The 27,967-nt window shown below is 38.7% G+C and overlaps 1 protein-coding gene across 4 annotated transcripts in view; it reads right to left on the bottom strand.

The window, feature by feature from the left end:
• ankrd11 (ankyrin repeat domain 11) overlaps nt 1-27,380 on the bottom strand; it is a 57,420-nt gene extending 30,040 nt beyond the window's left edge. For 2 of the 4 annotated variants that reach the window (XM_077712579.1, XM_077712581.1), the window contains exons 1-2: nt 26,949-27,380; nt 16,140-16,221 (exon numbers count right to left, since the gene is read on the bottom strand). The gene's annotated coding sequence lies outside the window, so the exon portion shown is untranslated. Of the gene's footprint in view, nt 1-16,139; nt 16,222-22,189; nt 22,358-26,948 lie in introns of those variants that run through there. The other 2 variants (XM_077712582.1, XM_077712580.1) reach the window with 2 other exon arrangements.
• Between the last annotated feature and the right edge of the window lie 587 nt (nt 27,381-27,967).

Raw genomic sequence — 27,967 nt, 5'->3', positions numbered from 1 at the left:
AAAGGTTATTTGCATAGCTCTTTATTAGATTTGGAATCACACAGTGGCACAGAGGGAGTCCTCAGAGGTAAGCATGAGGAATGACGTCACTTTGCTAGAGTCATACTATTGCCAGGATGCAAATCATAAAAATAGCTACTATAGTGCAAATATGTTGGGTGTGTTGAGGTATTTTGAAAAAAAAAAATGGTATTTGGATTGGCATTTCAAGAGGTGGTGAGGTAAAGGCTGCATTTAAGACGATAGACCTGATCCATCAACTCAAAAACAAATGGACATAATAAAATGTATTTATTTAATTTAGTCAAATTAAAAAGACAATATGACAAGATTCTGAAGATGCAAGGAATTACACCCAGCAAAGAGTGACTTGCTAAATTGAACTGTAGTCCACCCCGTGGATGTACGTGATTCTCAAGGTCACCATCCCCAAAAGACAGCGCACTTGTGTAATCCAAGCACAACGGCAAATGTACTCAATCGATCATCCCAGTGTTTGCAGTTTCACAACTAAAATAAAATATATTTTGCCCATTGTCATAATGCCAAATAAAATTCAAATTCAATTTAACACAACTACTACAAGTGTTGTAGCCAACCACATGCATTCATGAGTGAGTAAACATCAGTAAACAAGCTAGTAGAAATGAGTCTACTGTGCAGTTTGAGCAAGCGTTAACACATTATTTACAGTATAAGGCCACAGCAAGCACTTCCATATTGCTGGTATCATCAAAATACTAAACATATGTGAGGAATAGAAAATGTTAGGGACTTGAAGTAAAACTGGATCTGATTTTGTTCAACATTTTCACAATTTTTATTAGTCCAGTGTCATGTGTCACCATAAAGGGGAATGAAATTGACTTCACTTTAATAAAATTGAACAGCATTGTCTCAGCTATATTGTACAATTGCTTAATGCCTGTAATGCTTGAATGACTACTTATGAGTACAAAGCTTTTGTGCATTATGTAAAAATAATGTTAACTATAGTCTATTTTAAGTGATCCTGACTAGTCATAGTACAAAAAGGCATTAACCAGCATACAAGACTGAAATAAATTGCTAAACAGCACTACGCAAAGTTTTACTAAAAACACATTTTCACATGAACAATTGGAAAATATGTATTATGATTCTCATGATACAAGACTAAATTTATTTTATGACAACCAGCCTTGTGATAGCAATGAGGTCTGTGAGGTAGTGTAATTCAGAGGACAAGGGCTACATTGAGCCTCGGGAGGTGGGATAGATGATATAGCTCCATGAATGTGCAGCATCCGAAAACCTGGCCTACTTCAGTTTCCTATACAAAGCTTCCATTTTTTAACAAGGTGAACCCAGGCCTCCTCCTCACCAAGCACCCATCCATCACATTGTATAATATCTACAATTGCTTGCAGTGTGTCTTCTGATAGTGTAATTCTTACTGTATTTATTCGCATATAAGCCTTGGGGTACGACTCGAATGCCCATAAAAAACGAATACACGAAACTGCAAGATGACAAAGACAAAACGACATAATGCAAGAGAATATGTCCGATAAGGTCATTTAGTTCAAAATACAGCACTAAACTTCTGGTAAGATAATTGTAATTTCTGTCATTAAAAAGCATCAGCTTCCCATCAATATAGACTTCTTTTTTCAAATTGAATGATTTGACATTTTGCATTTACAAAGACAGGCCTATTAACTTTCTTATGATATTGACCCTAATAGTGTGCCATGATAGGGGGAAGAAGGCAACACCAAATCATTGTATGGTGGATTTATCACCTGTGCATCTATGCAAGACAAATGAATGCACAAAGGGTCATTGGGAATAGTGTTGAAATTGTGTAGAGTTAAGCAAATACATGGTAGGGATGTAGAGATAAAAATATTCACGATAATTGTATATTTGATTCATGGCTTAAATCACAAAACATTACAAGTGAAATGTATTGAAAGACGCACTACATTTTCCATTTTCAACAGTATCATGTATGAGAAGGGTGTAGAGCCTAGTTGTGTAATCTGTGTAGCATTATTTGCCGACCCCTTCAAAGTAATTATTTTTGCATATGGTATGTTTTAAATTAGTCACAGTGTGTCATCAGAGCATCAATTGAGTACTGAGTATTTGCCCTTTTTATCTTTGCTGCCGAATCCACAATATCACAATATCACGAGCACTGACGACTGACAAAAGACAACTGGAGGTTGTGACTTTCTGTTTCAAAACTAAGCCCCAATAAACATACAGCAAGATAAATAAATAATGCAGTATTTCTATGCATTTGCTATGGTTTATTATTAAACTTTGTCACAAGACCAGTTCCTGCCTTACGAAGTTTCCTTACTGCATTCTGGTCACAAATGTTTCAATAATTGTATTAACGCTAGACAAATTTCTAGAATGAACTGAAATTACTTTGGGATAAAAACTGCAATACAAAACAACAAGAAATCTAAGGCCAAAGCATTTCTAATTCTTGGATCAGAAATCCATACCACATTTTTTTTAATGTTTGTATGAATACACAAAATCAAGTAAAATGTAAATATTATAGTGAAAAAGAAAAAAAAACCTAATGCATTTCTTTTACAACTCAGAATTTGGAAGAGCTCCAGATATAGAAACGGAGCAGGCTTTTGAAGCATAAACCAGTGAGTCATGATGACCTACATAGGCAGAATGGAGTGTGTGTGAAAGAGAAAGGGGGTGGGACTATAAAAGAGCTCTTGCACATATCACTTTGGCAACTCAAGCAGCTTCACTCTGTAAGTCTGTGAGAGAAGGGAACTAAGAAAGGTGCGTATGATGCATGATTGAAATAGAGAAAGAACAAAACACTCGGATGCAGCTACTCTAGCGCTCCAGATTAAATACAGACTGGCGAAACCTAAATTTGAAACAACATTTAAATTTACATCAAAACAAGAAACCAAGAAGCCGGCCAAAATGGACACCATTGCCGCTAAAACTGTTCCCTACATCTTCTCTAGCAAAGTATCCTTGATTGCTGATAACGCAATACTTCTCTACTGAGGGAAGGGTGAGAATTTAAGGAGTCCAGGCTACTGGAAAGCGCATGAGAAACAAGGACTAAAATGTAGCACAGAAGCAACATCTTTCAGAAACCGGACGACTGGATGTGTTATTCAAGTTTTTTTAGTTAAGTTAGTAAAGGTATACACTTCATGTTAACCTTGGAATTTGTGGCATAGGAGCATTACTGATCCAGTACTGCTTATATTTTGTTTTGTGCATCATCACCAGTTAATTTGGCCATGAGAGCTTTGCCAAAAATCTCTGAAACAGTACAGAAAACACCAATGGGCTTTTATTTTTTTAATTCTCTTCCATTCAGTTGCACATTCTGAACAGGACATCACATATACACATGAAAAGACAACATCAAGGAGGGGGTAAAGGGTATTTGTTGGTAGAATAGAGTCACATGAACCTAGTAGGTAACGAAGGGTGCGGTTTAGAAAATAGGTAAAGGGGGGAGATGAGGTGATTGCGAGAACAGATGAAGCAGCTGGGGGATGGGTTGTTGTGAGGAGAGAAACAGAGAAAAGACTAGTGAATTATTGATGAGAGCCAGCAGGTTGGCCCTCACTGCTAATGCACACGCATACGCACTTAAGTTGTGCACATGCGCATATAAGCTATCACATAGATTGTAGATCATGTTTCACATTACATCAGCTGTGCCTAGTGCCTAGCCTTTTCCTGTTTTCCCCCTAGCCAGCACTACTATATTCTCGAATTACCTTGATGCTGCTCTGTGCCATACAGTGTCCCATCACAATATTTAAAAGACAACACCCACTGTCACAACATTTGTGGAAATATGAACAAAACATACTGCTCAGTCAAGTGTCAACCAAAACTGTATAAAAAAAATAGGTCAAGGGTAAGATAGTTCATAGAGTTCATATAGAGGCTAGAAGCAAAAGAACCAAACCCCCACCTTCCTCCGTCCAGTGGACATATTGATTTCATGACAACACAAAGGGTGAGTTGGGGAATGAACCAAATGGACTGCTACCTCATATCTTAAGTGATGCATAAGTGGGCTATATGAAAGATAAATAGGTAAAACATAATATGGCTCTTTGTTTAGGGAAGTGGCAAGACAAAATGGAGGCAGAAGCATTTTGTGAGAAAAACAAGAGCCTAGGCAGTCAGCCTGTCTCCAACAAATGTTCAAGTACTTGATCTGCTTCTGAGAAGATATTCATGTTGTACCTATAATTTCAATTTTTCGCATGAAGCGTGGTTTGATAACTGAAACCATGTTGTTCGTAAAATTGATACAATATAATAGGAGTGGGGGGAAGAAACCTAAATTCACAATAAAATATAATAAAAATAACTAAATGTAAAATATGTTGATGTCTGTTTTTGACTGTGCATGCATGCCTTGCCATACAGAGACATACAAGCCTGAACATCTGTAATACAAGTAGAGCATAACTGAGCTGAGCTGCATACTGAGTTGCCTGGCTCTTCCACAACGTTGTTTTTGCTTGTAGAATCCTAGTCTGCCCTTCCCCCATTCCTCTCGCTCACCCATCCCCCAGACTGCGGCAGGGAGGAAAGCAGGGCAGATGGTATCCTAGCAAGCAGAATGACCCTGGTGTTCCTACCCCTTGTTTTGATCCCGCAGTCCCAATTGTCCAAACCTAATCCTACACTAGCCAGAGCTGCTGGACTGATGCCAGCACTTTTATTACAACCACAAAGGCTTTTCATTCCAGCTAGGGTGAAAGCTTAGTCATCAGCAGAGTGAGCAGACACACACCAGTTCTGTTCCATCACATGGCAGACTTCAACCAGTTGTAGCTCACACTCTTACCTTGCTGACCAAATGTTCTTAATTTGCATTCCTGGGGAGCAGCCTCATATAGAGCTGGGCGATGACAAAAATTGAAATCACGATAAAAAGAAGTATCGGTCAATATCGATAAATGACAATAACTAACATAATTTTTGTTTCAAATTTGAAACGTCAAACTTTTGTGAATAAATCTTTTTTTCCCTCAATATTCATTATGAAAGTACCTTACATTGTAAGAAAGGAGAATATTAAATATGATTTCAAAAAGTATTTGTTGTTCTGTTGTGCAATAAAGATAAGACCACTCCTTCCTTACACTATGAAAAATAAATAATGAAACCTGCAGAGATTTTGAGAGACATCTTTATTTTTTTTCAAATTGCCTTCAAACCAAAAGTTTCTGATGAATATGAAATAAATAAAATAATCAACTGAAGACATCATCACCAATGGAAAACAGGCAATTTTCAGCATCACAAAAAGCAAGGTAAATTTATCTCACATGGCAATTTCCCCAAAAATTAGGCAAAAAATTTGGATGGACCTAACCCAGTTTACTAAAATAAGTTTTAGATTTTGCACCATTTTCAGAACATTTACATAAAGTGGGAAAGCATATTGATATCAAGTAAGAAAAATATCTTAGGCTGTCCTCAAGAGAGGACAGAGGGTTAAGGATGTTTTCAATAAGGCTGCTCTTAGTGCAGGTACAAGGAATTTAAAATTTTTAGTTGGCCCTGCATCTAATAATCGCTTATTTTTGCCTTGTTATTGTCCTTCCGCTTCTCCTGAGCATTGGTCTGGAACTAGCGCTCATCTCGTAACTACTGTTTTAGAGAAAGCAATATCCTCCATATCAAGGCAGACGTGTAAGTAGGGAATGCTGTCCGAGCGATTGACTGTCGTTCAAGTTACGCCACAATTCAGAAATGGATCATGTATAATTGGACTAACATGCTTGCTAGCACTGTTGTTCTGTCACATACTGTCGCCTGCAGTCACTTTGTCATTTCTGCATCTGATGGAGCCGAAGGAGCAGGGCTATGTGACGCATTAGATGTGCCCAAATTTTAGGACAACTGTCACAGTCAGCAGTTGTCAGACTATTGCTTTGCTTACTGCGGCTACTTTCATTAGCAAGATTTACTTCTGTTAGAGCGGCGCCAAAGTGATTCATTGTGCAAAGTAGGTGTGTTGAAATTCTGTGTAAAAAAAAAAAAAAAAGGTTGCTCACTTCCATCTACTTCCATGAACAATATATGGGTTATTTACGTGTTTCAATAAAAAGGTTAATTTAACATAAGACACTGATCATTCTAATTTTGCACATGAGTTTTTTGAATGACATTCAAACCCCTACTTCAAATTGGTTTAGTTTATGTGCATACATAGCAAATATGTAAGGAAAACATTAGATTTATTTTGAATATTACATGTTACTACATAAAGTTTTGAAAATCAAAGCAGGTTTAACTAGCCAACTGTAAAAGTAACCTCTACCCACTGTCTCCCCTCTCTTCCCTGCCAGTGACATCACCACCACGCCACAGCATGCTCTATATTTAGCTGCTCACTCTCCTGCTGGGTCTCACTACTCTGTCTATGCCTCGCCTGAGCTTCTACTCCCTCGCTGTCAGCCTCAGAGGGCTCATCTAGGTCTCCCAGCAGAAAAGGTTGAAAGCCTTAAAAATCCGAACGGGAAGAAGGAAAGCAGCAGAATGGAAGACTGAGGTAAAAAAAAAGAAAGAAGAACAACCAGGACAGGATTGAGTGGGAAAACCTAATAAAAATAGCCACGTTTTGCCACACTGTCATAATGTGTGCTACACAGTACATGCACATTTCAATAACCCAAGGGCTTGCGAGCTGTGCGTTACTAATATGCACTCTTCCATCGCAGCTCAACAGCAGATTATGAAAGACTGCGTGTGTGGGAGAGAGGCTGGGGGATGGTGTGTTATGTTGGTGACTAGCATTTCAAACATCCTTCCTGCACAAAATAACATCCTGGGAAGATAATCCACAAGCGTGTGACCATTTATTTAGGATCATATTTCTACAGATTATACATTGGCTATGATGCACTGGTGCCCATCATGTGAGTTAATACATTCTTCTTTGAGTCGAACCTACAGAACCTTTCTGAACTTAAAAAATAATAATAATAATAATTAATAGCAGAAAAAAAATGTGGTTTGGTTACTCTCTTACTGGCACTAACTACCTGTGCTACTTCTCACAGAAAGGGGATGCGCGCATAGTGTTGGATGGTAATATTTTTCCATTCATGCTTCTTTTAAGACAGGGGTTGAGAACATGTGGTTTGCGAGATCTGGCTCTCCACAAACTCTTTTGGCTGCCCATCAACAATACCTGAGATCTTAAACGTGGAACTGGCTGCCTCCCCTGACATGGACAGGGTGCAGCGAGCTGCTTGTAAGCCTATCGTAATATGCAAAAAGTCACTTAATTACATGGTAAATAAATACAGGTCTGTAATTTTTCCAGCAACTTAATTTGTCTAAACCAGTCACATAAGTCACCCAGTTATGGTTTCCAGTTCCATCAAATATACACAACGCCACATCACATTTCTATTCGCTGCTAGCCAATTGTTGCATGGCCAATGCAAAAACTGATTCCAAATCAGAGTTGTTGGATTTTTTTTTAAATTCCGACATTTTACTGGTAAAGTCAGTGCATTAGCACTGCAAGGCAAGGTCAGAGTCTAAGTTCCACAGAGCTAAAATCTGTACCGACCCAAGGGACAACATCAAGATTTATTGGCGACTGCTTGCAAAGGCAGCTGTTCACAATCTCACAATTGCTCCCATGCACCAAGTGGTGCGTTCAAGAACAGCACTGACATAACAGTGCTAACAAAACAGGTAAGACAAGCTAGAAGCAGCATGCACACATACATACTTATATACACCTACCTTTATGTAAATTATATATTATATACATTAGTGACTAAATTAAGACAGTGCAAATGCATTATATTTATATGGGAACAGAAATATTTTGTCTGTAATTGTGGCTCCTTTTAGACTGCCTTTATTGCACATTATCCAATTTTTACTATCCAAAATATTTTTTTACCCCAGTTGGCTTACATTCTTGTGTAATAAGTAACTGAAATACTTTGAGATGGAAACTAAAACAAGCTTGGTAGTGTTTGCCCTAAAAATAAATTTCACCACGAGAATAAAACTTTAGTGATGTTAGCATATGGCAATCAAATCAAATCGTTAATTACCTCGCACTTTTCAAGCATAGAAAATGCAGTACCAAGGTATTTAAATAAAACTGAATTAAATACAGAGTAGATGCTATAATTGTGCACATAGAAACATGCAACTGGCACTTATTTTGTTCCAATTCAAACAAGTCTACATCTTCAGGAGGAATAAAATCGATATAACAAAGGACATTTCTCTCTCTGAAGAGTAAAATATAATGAGAAAGCCGGGCAATCAGGCTCCATCCTGCATTAAGATAGAAAATACTGTAATATTGTTGAAAAAAATCCATATTGAAATGTTTTAGAATTAGTGATGCCACCATATACACAGAGATAATTATTGACATTCCATTTCATAGTTCTTGGCCAATAATTATACAACATCACAGGTAAAGGGAAGTAACTGTCTTTGGTTTGCAAACATGGTCCTGCTCAGGCTTTAGCTCTCTTTTCACAAAATCAAGACTAACATATTTTAACGTCCATAAACAGCACCATATCAAAGGTGATGTCTGAGCACTGGGTGCAATTTCTGTCTTAACCATACACAAGATGCTCTGGGTTGATGGACGCATCATTAAGGCAGTACATACGCAAACTAAAATATGACAGGAAAACATAATACACTGGCTGCTAACATCAAATTTACACTACCATGGAACAATATTTTTATGAAGGTAGCTGGAGCAAAAGTGAATTTGGTTGTCCATTGTAATAATGTACAGTGTGCACCTGATAACTCAAGCTGAAACATTTACAAATCCGTCAAAGACAATTTTCTGTCCTCGACATGAAGAGTCCAGCAAATTCAATACCAGACTTTTGGGGTTACCTTTCACTGTCCTAGCACAACAATGCTAGCAGACACGTTAAGCCAGGTATGCATAATCCATTCATGGCTGCTTTCATGGCTCAGATTCCTCGTCCCTTAGCAACTAATGGCCAAACAGAAATGCATTGCAGCCACTCAAAACAATGCTTTGCGTCTAATAAAAACATTTTTTTCTCTTTCTTGTTTTTCTATTTTCTCTGTCTTTCTCTTTTTCACTTGCTACTTCTTCGGTGCTCGTTTTAATGCCACCCTTCCTACTAAAAAAACAGCGGACCCCTGTGGCACACCCAAAAATCCATCCAGTCAGTAAAGCGTAGAGTACGTCAAAGTCACACAGAAAAATCTACAGACTGTATAATTTAGTGCACACACGAGGCGCTTTACCTGGCTTCACCTTCACAAGGTAGACTTTCCATTTTGGAGAAAATGTTCAACTTTTAAATGTGCCTTATCATCACGAAAACACACTAAATCCAAGTCAGGCAGAATAATTTAAATCAGAAAAAATATATACTTGTCATCTCCCCTTGTTGGTCAAACCATACATACTCTGAATTGTAATCACAAGAGCATATGTCTTGGAGATTATGGTGAGTTCTATTTGGATAAACTATTTGGGAAAAATGAGAAACAATCACTAATTCAATAATTTGGAACGTTGTGTATGCACAAAGGCAGGAGGTTTTGCTTTAGAATGACATTCATTACAATGGTTTCACAAATTAAATCACTGGGTATTTTCAGTGATCGTGCTAACCAAGTGTTGTTCCCCAACATTTCTAAATATAACCCACTAACTGGGTCAAATGTTGAATAATGAAGCTAAGAGAGCTCCTTAACATGTAGTCAACTTCAGCCAGTAAGGGTCATGGATGCAAGGCTTGAAAAGTGAATAATATACAACAAGGACAATGTTTCTTAAGTTTTAGTATTTGAGTCATTAAGATTGTCAACAAAGTAAATTTCTTTTGATATTGAACAGTCTTAAAAGTTGTTTTGTCTTTGGAATGGAAATCTTATATTTTTGCTTTCTGATTTCACGGTCACGGAGGCGAGGCCACTCTGCAACACGATCGTTTGGGGTCGAAACGTCACCGTCAAATCGGGGCCCTGAAACTGTATTCCTAATGATTCTGTATTCCAGGGGTCACCAACTCCGTATCCAAGGGCCCCTTATCCAGTCTATATTCCATCTCTCCTGCCTCAAACCTAGCAGATTCAACTTATCAACAGTCTTTCCAGAAGCTTGATAACGATCCTACTTATTTGTATCAGGTGTGTTGGAGAAGGGAAATGTGTAAAAGACTAGATAAGTGCCCCGAAGACCGGTGTTGGTGACCCCAGCTCCATTGTATGGACTCATTTACATGCAGCCAATGTTTGGGTTTAGGTCAATAATATTATTATTTTTCTTAAGAAATCTGTAATTTCTTATTTACATGTGCAAGCACACAGAGTTGTGAAATTAAATGTGTTCATTTTGCCCGGCCATATGATTTTGCAGCTGCATTATCTGGACAAGGGTTTAATGAAGCCCTTGTATAATTAGCCATGAGTCAAAACTCATACCTTAACCTGACATACTGATTATGCATTATGAACACTGATTTGATCTAGTAGGTTCTTTGACGATAATGTTAATTGTTGGGATATAAAAAGCAGGCACCTTAGACCAGTGTTTCCCAAACATTCGCCGTGGCACACTAGTGTGCCGTTACAGATGGTCATGTGTGCCATGGGAAATTACAATTCATACATTGTAATGTTCTGGGAGGAAAATCGTATGAGAATAAAATTATAGAAAGATATAGAAACTTCTAAGAACTTAAATAAATGGTATGCTCATTAAAAACCCTTGATGAAATCACATCATGCAAGACAAGGTTATTTGGAAGTGATGGTTGCTTTGCTACACACGTATGTTGGATCTGTGTAGCAGTATTGCTTTTTTCGGCAAGCACATCTTGTACTTAATACTTTAAGAAGCATTGTTTTTACCTTCCCCCACTAAAGAGTCACAACCCTGCCTTCCATTCTTCAAAATAGCCTATGGGTTGGAGGAGGGTCGAGAGGATAAAGTGGCGTGGGAAGGGTTAAGCCAAAACTGCTCCATCTGCTTCCTGTTCTATTTCCCTGACTGACTGTTGGCCCTTGCCCAAATCCTAATCAGACTACTGCATGACGCAATGTATTAAAGCCATTCCAGGAGCCGAACATAACAACAAAATTACAAAACTCATAACTTGGAAAATCATCGATGTAACCGCTGCAATTTACAGAAAGCAATGTTTTAGTTACTGAAAAAGTCATCAACACTTAATTTGGCTCACGATAATGTGGAAGAAAAGTGTGGAGATTTATAATGTGAGAGACAATAAGATCAGTTGGTCCCAGCAGAGGTTTGGGATTTCTACCAGAGTACAGTTACTTGAAACCAAGGTCAAAAGTTGGCGGTTCTAAAGAAGGCATGTCATGAAGCACCAGTCAGGGTCAAAGTATAACAGGATTTTGTTTTTTATAAATGTTGTATATGTTGTTTTCAGATATTATAAATGACTTTGCCAGTATGTCTTCAAGAACATGTAGGACTAAAAGGAAAACAGACAGACAACATTTTTTATCTTATCCTTTCCTCCTCGAAAGTCGTCAGCCCCCATAATGCAAGTAATCACAACTAAACGGTGTATGGTGGTGGCCACATTTAACTGCGACTTCTGGCTCATACTAAACAGTCCCAAAGAACACCCTATTCCAAAAAATAAATAAGAGAGCTCCCGCGTGATATGAATTTGATAACAGTCCGAACACTGCACTGCAGAATGGAATACAACGTGTAATATTTGAAATGTAGTCACAAGAAATATGAACAATACAGCCTCAAAATTATAGTAAATTTCAAGAATAATAGCAGTATTTCAATGATTTGGTAATAAAAATGCAACAATATAGATCTATATATACACACACACATTTATATATATATTATACTTTTATATCATTTATACTTTGGATTAATAGTATATTTATTGGATATAATATAAGAATCCCTTGTTTTAAACAATTATGTACTCAGGTCTCACATAAATTACATAACATTCAAATCGGTTTACCTTTGAACCTCTAATAAGTTTTATACTCTAAGGGACTAAGGAGACTCTGGAAGAGGAAGGAAGAAAATTTACAATCTTTCAGTTCTTTGGTCCTGTGCTGCCAATATATGAACAAATTAATAAATAATGGTGGCTTATAGTCAGGAGCACCCGATAGGTAAATTACTAAAATCACTATATGTCAGAACTGGTTAGTACCAAAGTCATTCACGTCAACTGAGTGACCTCGAATAGACCTAGGATTCATTTGCCAAAGATTTGAGAGCCGCATCATACTAGTTGCTATTCGCGCTCTTCCACTCTAGGTCACAGTGCCTAGCCTGTTTCCTGAAAACAGACTCCTTCTATAGAGTATCAATGTGCAGTCTGCCTGAAGTGCAAGAGGAGAAGCCGAAGAGGGGAGGAAGAAGGGAAGGTGGGCAAAACAAAGCCCCTATAGTCATCTCTCCAGCCGGGCAAGGCTGAGTCGCTCTACCCGGAGCGAGTTATGTAACATGACAGGAGGGCCCAGTTCTGAGCTCAGAGCTGCTGCCCAGTGCACACATTAATCTCCAGAGAGAAACAAGTCCCAGTTCAGAGATGAATGATATAAAAGGGGCAAAAAAAGAAGAGTGAATGATGTGATTAAAATAGTTTCAGCTAGTTGCATTTTCAAATAAAAACAACACTGTTTAAAAATTCAGATCCAGTCCCTAAGCAAGAATATCTGTTGATACCAATATCTTCCAATTGCAGGTCTCATTTGTTTTATTAATCAAGCATCCCTGCTTCAAACAACCAGGAGAGTCATGGACATTTCCGCTTAGTGTCAAGGAGAGAAATCTACCCCCCCCCCCCCCAAAAAAAAAAAAAATATATTTCCATTTACAGTATACAAAGCAAAATATACAAGGTGGGGAAAAACAAGGTCAAAACAAACTGTTGTAATATAGCAGGTAGGACCCATAGTTCTGAGATCAATGGTTCGAACCCAGGTCTGGAGATTCCTGTGTAGAGTTTGCATGTTCTCCTCGGGCTTGCGTCAGTTTTTTACGGGTACTCTGGTTTCATCCCACATCTCCAAACATACACGGTAGGCTGGTTGAAGACTCTAAATTGCCCCTAGGTAGGAGTGCAAGCGTGATTGGTTGTCTGTCTCCTTGTACCCTGCGATAGGCAGGCCACCAATTCAGAGTGTCCCCCGCATGATGCCTGTAGTTCGGTGGGATATGGACCAACACCCCTCACGGCCTTTGTGATGATAAGCGGTACAGAAAACCATTGAATTAACTTGTATTGTACTCAGTATTTGTGTGTGTGTGTGTGTGTGGGGGGGGGGGGGGGGGCAAGAGCCACTATGGGAGTTAGTAGTTTTCTTTGCCTTTCATAGGTGGAATAAAGACATTGGGAGTTGCTACAGGAATTGGACTGGACACTGGAGTCCAGTAACATTCTTTTACAGAGTCTGTGTTCCAAAATATCCATAAATGGGTGAGTGCCCTGCTTGCACTCAAGACTAACACAAAGTGGTGGGTTATCTTTGGTTGTTGTGTGGTGTATATAATGCATTTGCACAAAATGGAAAGTCTGAAGACTACATGTACTATGACTTCCTTGTATCAAAATGGGCATAAGCTTGTCTAGAACAATTATAATGAAGAGTTTATCAATGTGTTATTTACCAGCATGTAGCCAGCACGAGCTGTGTGTAAAAACAATGTCTGCTCGCACGGACATTACCCAAATTCTTAGCAGCCCAACACCCTAATTCCAAATCTGGTACATTTCTGGTCCGCTTTATGTTAGACAGCAGCAGATTAAGTTCAGATGTCTCTCTCCTCGCAACTCCCTCGTGTAATGTCTCTGGTCGCAACTCCCTCTTTGTAATGTCTCTGCGAGCACTGGGCTTAGCGTTGCATTTTTCCAGTGTTTTTTTTCTCCGTTAGTCAGTGCAAATGCCATATATACTACTTCTTGTTGGCAAATGGTCATGCATTATCCTATTGTGAGGACATTTGTGTGCATCATTTTGGGAATATTTTGAAGGTATTGCAAACTCAAACAATTCAAGTGTTCATGTCATATATTCTTGTTAACATTTAAATTAAGACAATAATTGAGGACATGTCCTTCAATTGGTAGTCTACAAATGTATGGTCAGATTGGTAAACTACCAATTATTTCTTCACTGAAATCTAAAAATCCGTTGTACATAATCATTTTTGTTGTTTGGTTAGGGATAGGCTTTGTTGCGTTTTTTTCCTTGTGTGGCTCGTACCCGTGATTGGCCATTGCGTTCATCTGTCATTTTCCCACTCGTAGTCTATCTCCCGTTTGTGATTGTCTCGTTAACCCATGTCTTTATTTAAACCCCGTGTATTGGTCTGTCTTTGTCGAATTGTCTCTTGCCACGCCCTGTGCGCTTCATTTCCCCATGTTTCCTCAGTCATTAAAATTTTGTCAGTGCACTCTCTCTTTTGGGTCCTACCACGCTTCATGTTCAGCAAAACTTGACATTTTTCATGTCAAACAACAACATAGATTATAGAACACTTTTGAACTCATGCTACCAATTGCTTTCTTTTCTCCGACTTAATGTTTTTATAATGGTAAGCTCTCAAAATCCCAATTGCATTGCCTAGCTCTAGACAGAAGCAAGCCCTGATCTAAATTAACCGAGGATTTTCACATGACAATTAATGTCAACAGACACTTTTAATACTTGCGCTAACTGTGTAGCCCATGTGAAGGACTTAAGGTGTTTAAAAGTTCGAATCTGATCTACTGAGCTGCTTGCCTGGAAACCATGTGACTGGCATCACATGAGGGAATGGTGGAGGGTGGTGCATTGGTGTGCGTGTAAGTGCCTGCGTGCCCAAAGGCATACTGTGTATTCCACTCCTGGCAACCATAATAAGCTTTGTGATCAGTTTCCTTGGTTTCCACTGACAGTAAGCAGATATAGGGAGCTCAGGGAAGTAAACAGAAACAGCTATGGCTGGTGCAATGCCACAAACACAAGAAGAGCTGCTGAGAGTGGGAAAATACAAATAAATGATATATACAGGAGAAAAACGATCACAAACCACCAATGTAATTGTGTCGAACACCTTTTTTTGTCCAGCAAGTATCCAATAGACATAGCAGCTTTAAAAAAGAACGATGCGCACAAATAAGATCTTCAAGCTGCATTTCAAATGCACAATATGGCCATCACTCACATTAGGTTTTATTGGGATGGATATAAACAATAAAAAAAATCTGGTATCCATGTTTAGTAAAATACTTGCTAATAATGAAGCAATTTTGTTGGAACTTGTCTGGAGTCTGCATTAGTGAAACAGTGACCTATTTTTCCTTTGCAATACCACAACCTCTGACAATGGACAGCAATACACAGGTTTAGTATCCACTAAGCACTGTACTTAACACATGCATTCCAACGGATAGAACAGAACACTAATGTGCTTTCAGTCAGCCAGACGTGCTTTCAGCCTTCTGCACACATAATAACAGCCTGGATGTCTGTTGCTTGCATTATGAACATGTATGCATACAGAAATCTATCCTTAAATATTACCCTTACGTAGATCAACAAAAGGCTACTCTATGGCAGGAAAATTTGGAACGCATTACTAAATTCAGTATAACCTCAGGAACAATTTTTTGAAAAAAATAAAAGACAATTAAATATGTCCCATAACTGAGTTTTCTTTCCAAAGTGGCCAAAGAAGGTGCCTTGGAATGCCTCTGAAAGGGCCGTCTTTTGGAGGAATTGCATTACAAAAACTGATTTGCCATGGTGTGACATTCTGTGATTTGCAACAGCAATGACTAATCAGTGTTCAGCATTTCCAAAAGGTATAGAAAAAGGGAACTCTGTCCCCCTGAACCTAAGCAGTTACTGTGCCTTAAAAATAAATAAATAAGTCAATAAAAAGACAAAACCAGCAAGATATCAGTGTAAAAAGCTCAACAGCAGGACTGCAAAAATTAGCTTCACAATGCGAAATGAGTAACTTTTCATTTGTTTATGGCAAAACACATTAAAAAAATACCTAAGAACAAAAGATAAACAGATGCATCCTATTTCATGATACAAGAAGCAAGTTTAGTGAAGGGACTTCAACATACCGATTCCATGGCTGTGGAAGAACGTCAGTAAGATAAATCCAAAAAGAGAGGGACCAGTTTATTTTCAGGTGTCCACGGAATTCTGAAACATGACAGAAAAGAAAAAATGTTTATTGAGGGAAAGGCAAAAAGGCCCTCTTGACACAATTTAATAAAGAATAATCACTGAAGTATTTTTCTGACCTTTAAGTATTCATGTGACTATTCAATTAGATGCTGAACAATAATTCTATAAGGAGAAACTATAGTGACAGGCCTACATGTCAAAATCAAGGGTGCACACGACAGGGTTTTGCCTAACAAAATTTGTATATTCAGTTATTAATTCCCCATTCTGCTTATAAACTATTATTATTATTGTTAGGGGCCCAATGGCATTTGAGTCTATTCCAGCAAACTATGGGCAGTAGGCAGAGGACACCCTAAATTGGTTGCCAGCCAACTGGTGGGCACAAGGATACAAACACAATCACACTAGGGGGAATTGTATATGTTCTAATAAAATTAGATCACAATTAGCGAAGGTATTATTTGCACGGGTTGGCTATAAAACAAAATAGTTACTCACAAAGCAAAACCTAACCAGACAAGACAGTGGAACAAATGAGGCAAACTGGTCCTAACAGCCTTCATAGCTGTGCTCATGTTACCAACAATTCTGGACAGATACCCATCCCCCTGCTCACTTCCAAGTATGAGGACAAGGGTTTATCAGGATTTCAGAGGCGGGACATGGGAGCAGATTCAACAGAGGCCCAGTGTTGGGATAAATAATATTCTTGTCCGTGTAGCAACTCGATGCAATAAGACCACAATTCAAAATTGGTAAAATAACATTAAAACGTAGCTTAGTAGTAGTCCGTGGGTTAGTGAACAACAATGTATTTGGAATTGATATTTTATAATGTGTATAGAGAAGAAAATGCTTAGTCCCTCTGTCTTCCTATCACACCGCATCATTAAGTAGTAAGAAGCAGCATAGCAGGTGGATGCGTAGGAAAGGATTAAGGCCAGACCTCACTGAGATGTCCTACATGGCAAGACGGATGAGACTGTAGGTATTTGTGTATTTACTGGCATGTAACCTATTACAGATCCCCAGCAGGAATCGGAGGATTGATAGATTGCAATAATCCATACAGTAAACAGAATACGTCCCCCCAATACACAAACAAAATGTCAGTAGAGGAAATAACTAGTAGTTTAAGGAGAGATGGGAGAAATGCACAAGTGAACATTAAAAAAGGGATGTTTGCACTAATGGACTTGAATTAAACTCAACTGAAATGAGCTAGTACCTGACTTTAGGGTGAGGTACTTTGGCCATATGGATAGCCGACTGCCCAAAGAACAACATAGCCTTGTAACCTACCCACCGCTATGGTTTAGGTATGACAGTACAAAAATAGTCCACCCACCACCAATGTAAATGATCAACACAGGTGTAGGTGTGCCCTTTGTACTGTTCAGTGTAAAATAACACGTGGAATATGATACCATGTAAATAATTTCACACGACTCGCATTGGAGTAGAAGTTGCACACCCAGCCAAACTATTTAAAAAAAATGCAATTTATAGTCCATGGTTTGCAATCTGAAAGGTTTGCAGTTAGCCGAGACACAAACAGTTGCTTTGTTGATGATGTAATGGACCACAACTGGAAAATATACATTTGAAAGCACAAGTGGCTATGCCTAACAAGTGTGATTTGGCCTGAAATATATATACAAGAAATAGGAATTATAACTTGTTGTAATAACGCTACTACTTAGATGTAGTTAGCTGATTTTTAATGCAACAACAATGGTGGAGAAAGCAGACACTGGAGGGCTCGTGGGATATAACATAGTTTACAAATCACTTCAACAAAAGCGTAGATATTATTGATGGGGTCAGGGAGGGACCCAAGGAAAATGATCCCCTATCCAACTCAACACAATAGAAGATCAAGAAAGAAAAATGCAAAGAGCAGGTCAACGAGAGTTAATAAAGGAGTAATTATAAGGCATAGAGCAAGAAGTCAGGTAGAGATATATAAAATAATGGGAAAATGTGCATTTGTCAACCAATAAAACAAACTTTTGTTACAATAGGTTCAGGGCCTTATTTTATATAAGCGGAGTTCTCAATTGTGGCATGACAGATAGGAGGGGTAAAGCTGCAATGAGGAGAAAGCAGTGTTTGTGACACAGTTAATTTTTTTCTCAGCACAGCTTTGCCATGGTTACTTCAACATGCGCACACACAAGTACAACAGCCCTTGATAAAAATGTTCTGCTGTTGTCAAGGTAACAAGCTCACAGAGATGAAAAATATCTCATTCAAAGAAAAAAGACAACATCTTCAAATGGAATGTGATGTGTGGTAATGCTTTGCAGGCAAAGCATTCTACCTATATTCTGTGTTGCTCTACATAATGAAAATATAGATATTTTATGATTGAACAAAAGGGCGGCCAGGCGGATTGAGTCCGCCTCATAGCTCTGGGGTCCTGGGTTCAAACCCAGGTCCACGTGTGGAGTTTCCATGTTTCCAGACCTGCATGGGTTTTCTCCTGGTACTCTTGTTTCCTCCCACACTCCAATGACATGCATGGTAGGCGGATTGGACACTTTAAATTGTCCCTAGATATGGGTGTGAGTGAGAATGATTGTCTGTCTCCTTGTGAAAAATGATTGAAAATATGTACAATATAAACATAAATATATGAATACACGTAAACACACACATACATGCACGTACATTGATAACGGTAAAAAGTGACACGCCAGAAAAAGGGGTAAACACTCTGTTTCAAGCTCCAGGGTCACACTGAATGCTCCTCACTGTATGAAGTGCTCATTTTCGGGAAAAATTCTATGAGCGTGTACACCAGTGGTCAAAGGTTTCGAGACACTTTCTCATCTTACTGAATGATTGAACTATGGCCGCCATGACAGCCACGCATCAAGGGTCGTGCGAATGTATGGGCTGACCGGCTTAACATTGGAGATGCCGGGCTTGGGGTCAATTCAACAAGCAAGTACTGTGACAATACCCAGATTACATCAATTAATACATTCGTCAGTAGGCATTTTAGTCTGTGTAACATTTCATAAAGAAAATTCATGTTCAAAAATAACTCTTCGGGCAACTTCACAAGCCGAGATAGGGAGTGGCTATATGCACAGCACGAGCCTTGACATGTGCCACGTAGCCTCATAAAAACCTGCTTACTACTACAATGTTGCATGTCTATTATGATTCAAGGTCTTGTGCATGAGGAATAAGCAAAGCATATCCTGTCGTTTGGAAAAGTCCAGGAGCGCCATCAACATTACTCCTGGATACCCTCCCAAATAAATGTAATTTGCAAAATATGTCATTTCATTGCGTGATCAACTGTTTATGGTTTTAATTCATCTGTATATTCAGCTTACTTTTGTGATGCTTTTGACAGTTGGGTTAGTATCAATGAAGCAGTAAGCAATAAACTGTATTACTTCACCATCAAAATTGTTTTGTTTAGAAAGCAATGCTCTTTAAAATCTCTGTCAGAATGCTCTTGAAACCTTTCCGGTGCTAGAAAGCATGACACATTCAGGGGAATGTGGTAAACTAATTGATAACCTATATGGTTTGCCTTGAGAAAATATCACTAAATGAGGTATGTATACCACAAATGCAGAATTAACAATAGGTGTATCTATGTGTTGTTAAAATGAGCTAGACATGAATCACATGGTATTTCTTTAAAGCCAGCGGTCTGGCTGTAAATACAGAAAAGAGCTGACGTCTGCACATGCACGCAGTGGTCAAAAAGGGCGCTTAGATCCTTTGTTATGGTTAGGTATACTCCCCCACAGCAGGCTATGGAAAAACAAAAGGTAGTTGGCTAGACATGTTAGGAACTGTAATCATAAACTGATGCACCTCCTCTCTTTAGTATTAAGGTATGTCTTTACATTTCATTCACATCCAACAAGCACAGACACACACCTCCCAATTCTCCTTCCCCCTTTCCTGTTGTTGCATTTCAATGTAAATGGTGAGATGAATGGCTGCAGCTGGCCCATCAAAAGGCCAGCCCCACTAAAGGGCCTTGATGATTGAGATTCAGCCAGGCCATAACATCTCCACCCTCCCCCACCTAGCACTGCAACATCCTCTCACTTTATGGTCTACTGCAGAGGCTGTTTGTCCCAAGAACGTTCGAACAACTCTTTTCTGACAAAGACCACAAAAAAGTCTAAAATACGGCTGTGTAATTGTAAATGGCCGATCAATTTTTGTGGGTCAGCCATAAAGTACTTAACCAAGAATAATATGATGCTGATAAATGCTGACAATATTGGCATATTGTGAACAGTCCTTACAGTTGACTAACATTTAACACAAAAATAAAATTGCCAGACACTTAAATACAAAATGTTGAATTTTTCTTAAGTCTGATAGCTTTAGGCTTATTTAAGAGGATGCACATCCCAAAGAAATAGTAATGATAGCTAGAAAATGAAAAACACTTTCAACGGCGTCTAGTTTTCAAATGTTTTTACTACTACATGCATCTCCCCTGAAAAAATTGTGGCCTTTATTGTTTTGTATACATTATATTACTGAACAATTCACATGACAAATCGCCATCTATATCTTGTTCATTTATTCATATTCCATTCCCTTTGTCCCCAGAAGGGTCGCAAGTATGCTGATGGTCAATCCCAGCGAACTGTGAGCATTAGCCAGGCAGACTGAATTGGTTGCCAGCCAATTGCAAAGCACCCCGGAACATTTACACGCACTCACCCACTCATACCTGTACATTATTTGGAGCGTTCAATGCGGAAACTATGCTTGCTTTTTGGGATGTGATAGAAAACTGGAGTACCCAAGAAAACCCATGCAGGCACGGAGAGAAAATGCAAACTTTATACAGGATGACCAGAGCGCAGGATTGAACCCCTCCTCACAAAAACTTTGATTAAGGGAGCATCATTTGCAAAAGTTTGGCTTTGTATCTTCCCTTAATTTTATGACAGAGGTTACATCTCCATGTTATATATGGACATTTCCCAATTAAAATAGGTAAATGAACAATGTGGGCGCTGAAGATGGAATTCATGGGCCAAATTACTGAATTTCTATTACATATTCTATGACACTACCATGCCGTGCTTCGTCCGCCATTTAGTCCCAAGGTCCAGGGTTTTTGCTTAGCTAATGCAGACTTGTCTGCTGGGGGAATCTTTGCCTTTTTTGCTCTCCTTTTTCCCCCATATAATGGCCCCAGAGAAGAAAACTGTCTTTGAGCAATGCTGCTCGAGTAAAAAAAGCGATTACCAAGGAAAAAAAGTTGTTCATAAAAAGAGCTGAGAAAGGAGAAAGATTAAGGTAAATTAAGATATCCGAACTGCCAACCTCCGAAAATGTTGGTCCAATTGGAGACGGCTTCAACATGGGATATTTCGTCGAATACGGACCAATAAACTTCTGCGAGTGTCTAGCTTCTTTATTAGAAGTTTCATCCAAATTGCCATTAATTTCGCGGTTATCCGAAGCAGGCATATTGATCAGGCTTACCAGTGCTGTGTACTCCTACTTTATTTAGAACAACCACGGAAATGATAGGATTTGTTTCAAAACAAATGACTGGTGGTTTAGTCAGCCTTAATAATACTTACTTCCCTTATGGAGAACAAATTCATCTGGTTTACAGTGCAGTTGAATCTAGATGGCGGAAGCCGCAACAATGGTGTGAATTTTGATTTAAATCGGGAATTTGGTACTTCTCCAAAATATTTGCTGTTTGACCAGCGCTTGTTTCCACTGTAATAGCTCTCTTTCCCGTGGCAATGTTATGTTTGTGTCAAAGTTTGCAAATGTAAAAGCTGGTAGACCTAACTTTGTGCTGCTCTTGATGAGCTTGATACGACCGCAATGTACAGTATTCAGCATGGACACTCCACTCTTACTCAAAGTCCTGACCTAAATATATGCCGAGTAGGGGTATATAAAGTGCAGTCTGATAAATGAGTTAGTGGTATAGTTAAAAAAAAAAGTTAAAATCACTCACCTTACCATTATTTTTCGTCATACTAAGTTAGAGACCTATTTATAAATCAAATAAAACTCCAATAAACTGGACAGGCTCATCTTGGATTTCATAACATAGCTTTTTGTGAGATAGCGTTGCCATTTGCATTTCACTTTTTCTCACATTGTATCTGACTCTACACTTGCTAGTGAAGTTATTTGGAGTAAAAATATTTCCAGGCGCACTAGTAGTCGCATCCACTAGAAATTCAAAAGATAGTGTCGTAAAGCAACACAAGTGTCGCTTCCAATGTCGTAAAGCATCAAACAACTTCTATGATGACTAAATTGTTGATGGCAGAGTTGCTGTTTGTCCCATTACATTTTAGTGATAAAGCAACTGCAACCTGTCCTTGTTCTTCGCCGCGTGTAAATTTTTCAAGCCAGCAGGTAAATCAGAATTGCTGAGGCAAGCAATAACAAGAATTGTCACTAGTCATGCAAGGCAGAACTGAAATAATGTACAGTCATCTCTTAATATTGCAACTATTTTTTTTATAGTATCACTAATGTATGACTAATATTATGACCTTCTGGTAGGGCCTTTTCATTTTTGTCTTTGTTTGGCCTTAAAATTCAACCATACAGCTGAACTTTAGTTCACCGGATGTTGAGGCAGGGTTACAGTTCTGGCAGGAAATTACATGCCAACTAAAGTCACGTGAATGAGGCAAGGCATTGGCTACTCCTTTGCGACTGAAATAAGTAACAGAAAGCTAAAACCAAGCCATCAAAAGCCATAAGGAAAAAATATTAAAACGTTAAAAATCTAACATGGAGAGTTTATACCATCACAAATGATTACGAAAATAAGGTGAACATGACCAAAGTAGATGTTTTTCTGCATAAATATTTAACAATTGCAAAAACAAGATTCCCTTTTTAGATGAAGATTACAAAGTACCCAGCCAAGTCAGACACGGCACTCTGGAAAAGCAGTAACATGCCAGAAATGCAAAGCATACTTTTTGAAAATAGTGAAAAAGACTTGGCAAAAAATATGCAGTTATGCAGTGGTAGGCCAGCACATGAGCACAACCTAAGAGAAGTTAGGACGACATAATACTGTTTTTATTTAAAGTGTCACCTTTCAACCATAAAGATTGCATTTTGGAGAATATTGCCATTGGTTCATAGCCGAATAAGTCGGTTCGTATGTGGTTTTACACCATTAGCCTCATTGTAGCAATGCTAACAATGTTCAATGCATAATCGAGATGCGTTTTCAGGTTTTTTACGACTGAACTTTAGTTCTGCGTTGTGTTGATGACCGATTAACATCTGTGTAACTGTATTCTCACATGCAATCAAAGGGTAAGGTTTTAGCATGCATGAAGCAATAAATTGCAGCTGGGAAAATAAATTTTTGATTACCACACAATTTATGGACTTATTGCATATTGTGACAGGCTTGCTAGTCTATAGCATTTGCAACCTATGTGAAAATATGAAAATTAAAGACATTTAATAAAACGTGTTGGGAAAATACAAGTGCACTTTTTGTTTTGAGTATAAAGCTTACAGTTCGGATCTCAGTGTGCAGACTTCCGGTGAACATTTTAAAATTAAAAACAGGAGATCGCCTCTTAGCAATAATTTATGCAACAATGCATCAGACGAGGAAATGTGCTGTCGTAACAGGCCTAGGAACACAGTCCCATGCACTCTCTATGAACAGGGGTGGGCAAACCGGTCTTCAAGGGCCGCTGTGGGTGCAGATTTTTGTTCCAACCGATCCAGCAGAGACAGTTTAGTCAATGGGGTTTCTACTGAAACAAGAAGCACCTGAATGCAAGCCACTGATTGCACTTGTAAGACAGCAGGTTGGTGAAAAGGTGTCCGCTTTATGGGTTTGAATAAAAACCTGCACCTACGACACCCCTTGGCGGAATACTTTTCCCACCCCTGCCATAGAAGCCACAAGTAAGCCCAATGTAGGATGAAATATAACATTATAAAGACGGAATGCTAAGAGCTAATAAAGCGCACATTTGGCAGATAAAAGCATCTAATGTCAAAATACATTTTTGATTAAGTTACATGTAAGGACTCTTAAGTTCACAATTTTAACCTTAGTCATGGCCAATTCGCATCTATCATGAAGGAACACCAAGATCACAATAAAAGTTGACTCATCCAAGATGGTGCCCACCTGGTACATTGGCGTCAATAAAATGCTCTCTTTAGTGAAGTGTCTACGCCTACATGTCTGAACTGGCAGCAAAGAGCTAGCCCAAGCAACCACACTAGTTTACGTTGGCCAATATTTTAGGCACAGGAGCTTTACACTAAAATTTGTGATTTGAGTGCACAACTACGTTGCCCAGCAAGTACTCTATAAGTTCGCCGTCAAGTTTTTTTCGGTCTTTGAGAATAATCACAATACTTTTCTGAATAATTTCCACGCTTACGTACAAATTACAATTGAGTTGTTGTATGCTACTTTTCCAGATTGAAATTGTTGCTTATTACATTGCTACAACGATAGCGACATTTTCTGTCATATTCAAGTTCGTCATATCACAGTGTTATAATAAAATTCATATTACCACCAAAAACCACCATGAATATTGCACGTTAGTATGCTATAGCTGAAACCGCCGTGGCACTATCTGATCTGGAACCCCGTTATTGCAGAAGTATCGAATGCAGACTTGATGTCTGTAATTTCTCAAACTTAGACTCCGGTTAAAAAAATATGTCAACTGTTATTTCTAGGATTGTCATGAACTTGGTGGTGTACAAAGCAAAAACAAAAAAAACGTGAACATACGGGCAAATGCGTTTACATACACAGAATAGCAGCAAACAAAACAAAGAGGGCAAACAAAATCTCATTCAGATAGGTTGGCTTTTTGTTACACGTACTATCTTCTTGCTCAATTTTCCATCGAGGAAGTTGTAACTGACACTATCCGTCGAATGTGAAGCTTTCACAACGACTTTCATACTTGCCTAACAAAAGATCATCAGGTAATCAATACGGTTAAGATTTGCACAAAATAAACACACAAATGGATTGTTTTCTCCCCCGTTGCACTGAAACAGACAAGTTGCAAAGAACGTAAGAGATCCAATAAGTCTTAAGACCAGCAAGGATTTTTTGCGAGCATTTAAACTGTTTAACAGAACATAAGACATTCCAAATATCAGAGAAAAACAACATTTTGAATTCTTAAGCTATCAGTACCCAGAGTTGCCAACTTCAAGAGTTTTCTCCGGACAAGCAACGTAAACTCCGGGACTCTTGACAACCTCCCTAAAATGCAGAAATCCCCCAAAAATGACGCCAACATTTCTTGTAGCAACCATTTCGGAAAAGTGACACATTTCCAATTTAAATGTGTTAATTAACACCAATGCTACGGCTTCCGTCATCTTCCTTACGCATTTGATTCAACTGCAGATTAATTCTGTAGCACAAGTGAATTGTGAATGATGATGATAATAACAATTTGATTTAAATTGGCCGTTATTTTTTTTTTTTTTTTACATATATGAAATTCTGATAAAAACATAAAACTCCTGAAATGGGATGTGGGTATTTCTGAAATGGGATCGACGGAGCTTGCCAGCTCTGAGAACCATTAAGAGTGTTCGTTTTTTATTTAAATATTTGACTATGACAGCAATTGCTCAAATTCCAAATGTAGCAGATATAGGGGGGGATCAAGCTCCCACCCAAAAAGGTTATAGCTCATACCTTCTGAATTGGATTGGATAACTTTATTCGTCCCCTATTCGGGAAATTACATTGTGGCAGTAGCAAGAGGGTGATTAGACAGAACTGCAAAGCAAAAGCACAAAGTACAAAGCAAATCAAAGTAAATGGAATCATGAAATCATTAAAACATAAAAGCAGCAAAAACACAAAACGAACAAAAGTGGACAGAGCTAAAGTGGGAGGTTTTTAATCTGGGGGTAAAAAGTGAAAAATGAGTCAGCATTATCAACATGTATACTCAAACGCTAGATACAAACCCGGCCGGGTACCTCTGTGGAAAATACCAGCAGCAGCAGCACTGCAGTGTTTTCCTCGCCATTGGTCCTGCACCAAAGGGGAGAGCTTGCCTAACTACTCAGCCACAACCCCACCATATCTTACCATAGCTTAACCCTTTCACAAACAGTCACATGCAGTTAAACCACTTGAGCAAATACAGTTGACATCTAATGACAAACCACACCTCTTACCATTACATGCGAAAAAAACAAGTTGAGCTTAAAAAACATCTTCATGGAAACTGTTACATTCCATTGGTTGCTATCCTGCTTTTTAGTCATGAAAATGGTTTATTTAAAAAAATAAAAAGGGGGGGGGGGGGGGGTATTATGTGACTGTGTCGTCAGGACTATGAAGTCAAACCGGTAAATAAGTAAAGGTCGCGGGCCTTGGTTAGCCAACACAACAACGTGTTCCAAAATAGTTTGATTATCAAGAGAATAGTGTACAAGATTGCTACAGTTTAAAGAATTCGATCGCGTTTAACACATGCTACAAAAAAAGCTAAATTAAATAATTAAAAAAAACAGCAACAACAAAAAGCAACACGCTTAAAATGCTGATTTGCTTTCATACGTATGTATGCTCACAACATGGCTAAACAGTGGTGCAGTTGACCTTTGTTGCTAATCACAACATTTAGTTTAGCATACAATACAGCTATAGCCAGTTTGTTGTTGGTACCGCGAAAACCGTGTGAACCAAACACAACAAAAAATAAAATAGCCCCACTTACCTAATTATGAATTTCCTTAAAGGGGGATCGCAATGATTTATTAATGCCAGGGTGTGTTCAGCCAATGCTAGATGTTCCCATTTGTTGAGTTCGATTTAACATAAACTGTCTCTGAGACATCCGCATAGACTTGCAAGCGCCATGGCAGCTAAAAGCAGCCCAACAGAAACTAGGCTAGCGCTAGCTTGTAAAAAGCAATCACACCAACAAGAAGACAAGAGGAAAGACGACTCCGATATCCACAAAAACACGATTGCAACGCAGTTAATTCGTCTTCAACTCCGAGTGCAAACCTTTATATGTCCAATCGTGTAGCGTCGGGTTTGTTTTGGGAAAAGAAACACATCAAAAAAGCAAAGAATGCTCCGATAACGTCCTCCGTGAAGCCATTCGAGCGATTTTCAAGCGGCCTTCGACTTCGAGGCGCAGGACGGAAACGCTTGGGGGGATGAATGCCGCCTTGTGATTGGTCGAAAACGTCACCCTTCACTATGAAACCATCGCCATTTTGGATCTAGACGTATCCCTGCCCCATGTTTATCCGTCGAGAATGCCCCAAGATGGTGGACCAGAAGCTGAGTTTCATGTCTACAGCCCGCACTACTCTTGCAACCCGAGGACCAATCAAAACATTGGTAGTGTAGAAACATGAGTGCGTTCGAATTATACGCTTTAAATCCTGTTTACGTTTTATTTTAAACCATTCGTGGGTCACATATAGGATTAATCATGTCTTGCTTGACCTCAATTTTTATCCATATGGTACTTAAAAACAACCGTACCTACAATGAAGCACTCTACACGAATACAGTTCAGAATACAGCCACGGGTTAACTAGTAAAATTAATAACACTAAATCAAAATCACATTATTGTGTTTTGATCTAATTTGCCTCAGACATGAAAATATATGACATAAGATATCTATCGTTGATGCACTAACATACGTTCGACATGTTGGCGTTTAAAAAGACAGATCGAAAAATGAAAATTCCGGGCAACGCTTGAATATAAAACAAG

Source organism: Stigmatopora nigra, chromosome 3 (assembly GCF_051989575.1).
Source record: "Stigmatopora nigra isolate UIUO_SnigA chromosome 3, RoL_Snig_1.1, whole genome shotgun sequence".
NCBI lineage: Eukaryota > Metazoa > Chordata > Actinopteri > Syngnathiformes > Syngnathidae > Stigmatopora > Stigmatopora nigra.
The sequence above is the reverse complement of the archived record's forward strand: the minus strand, read 5'-3'. Positions and strand labels throughout refer to the sequence as shown.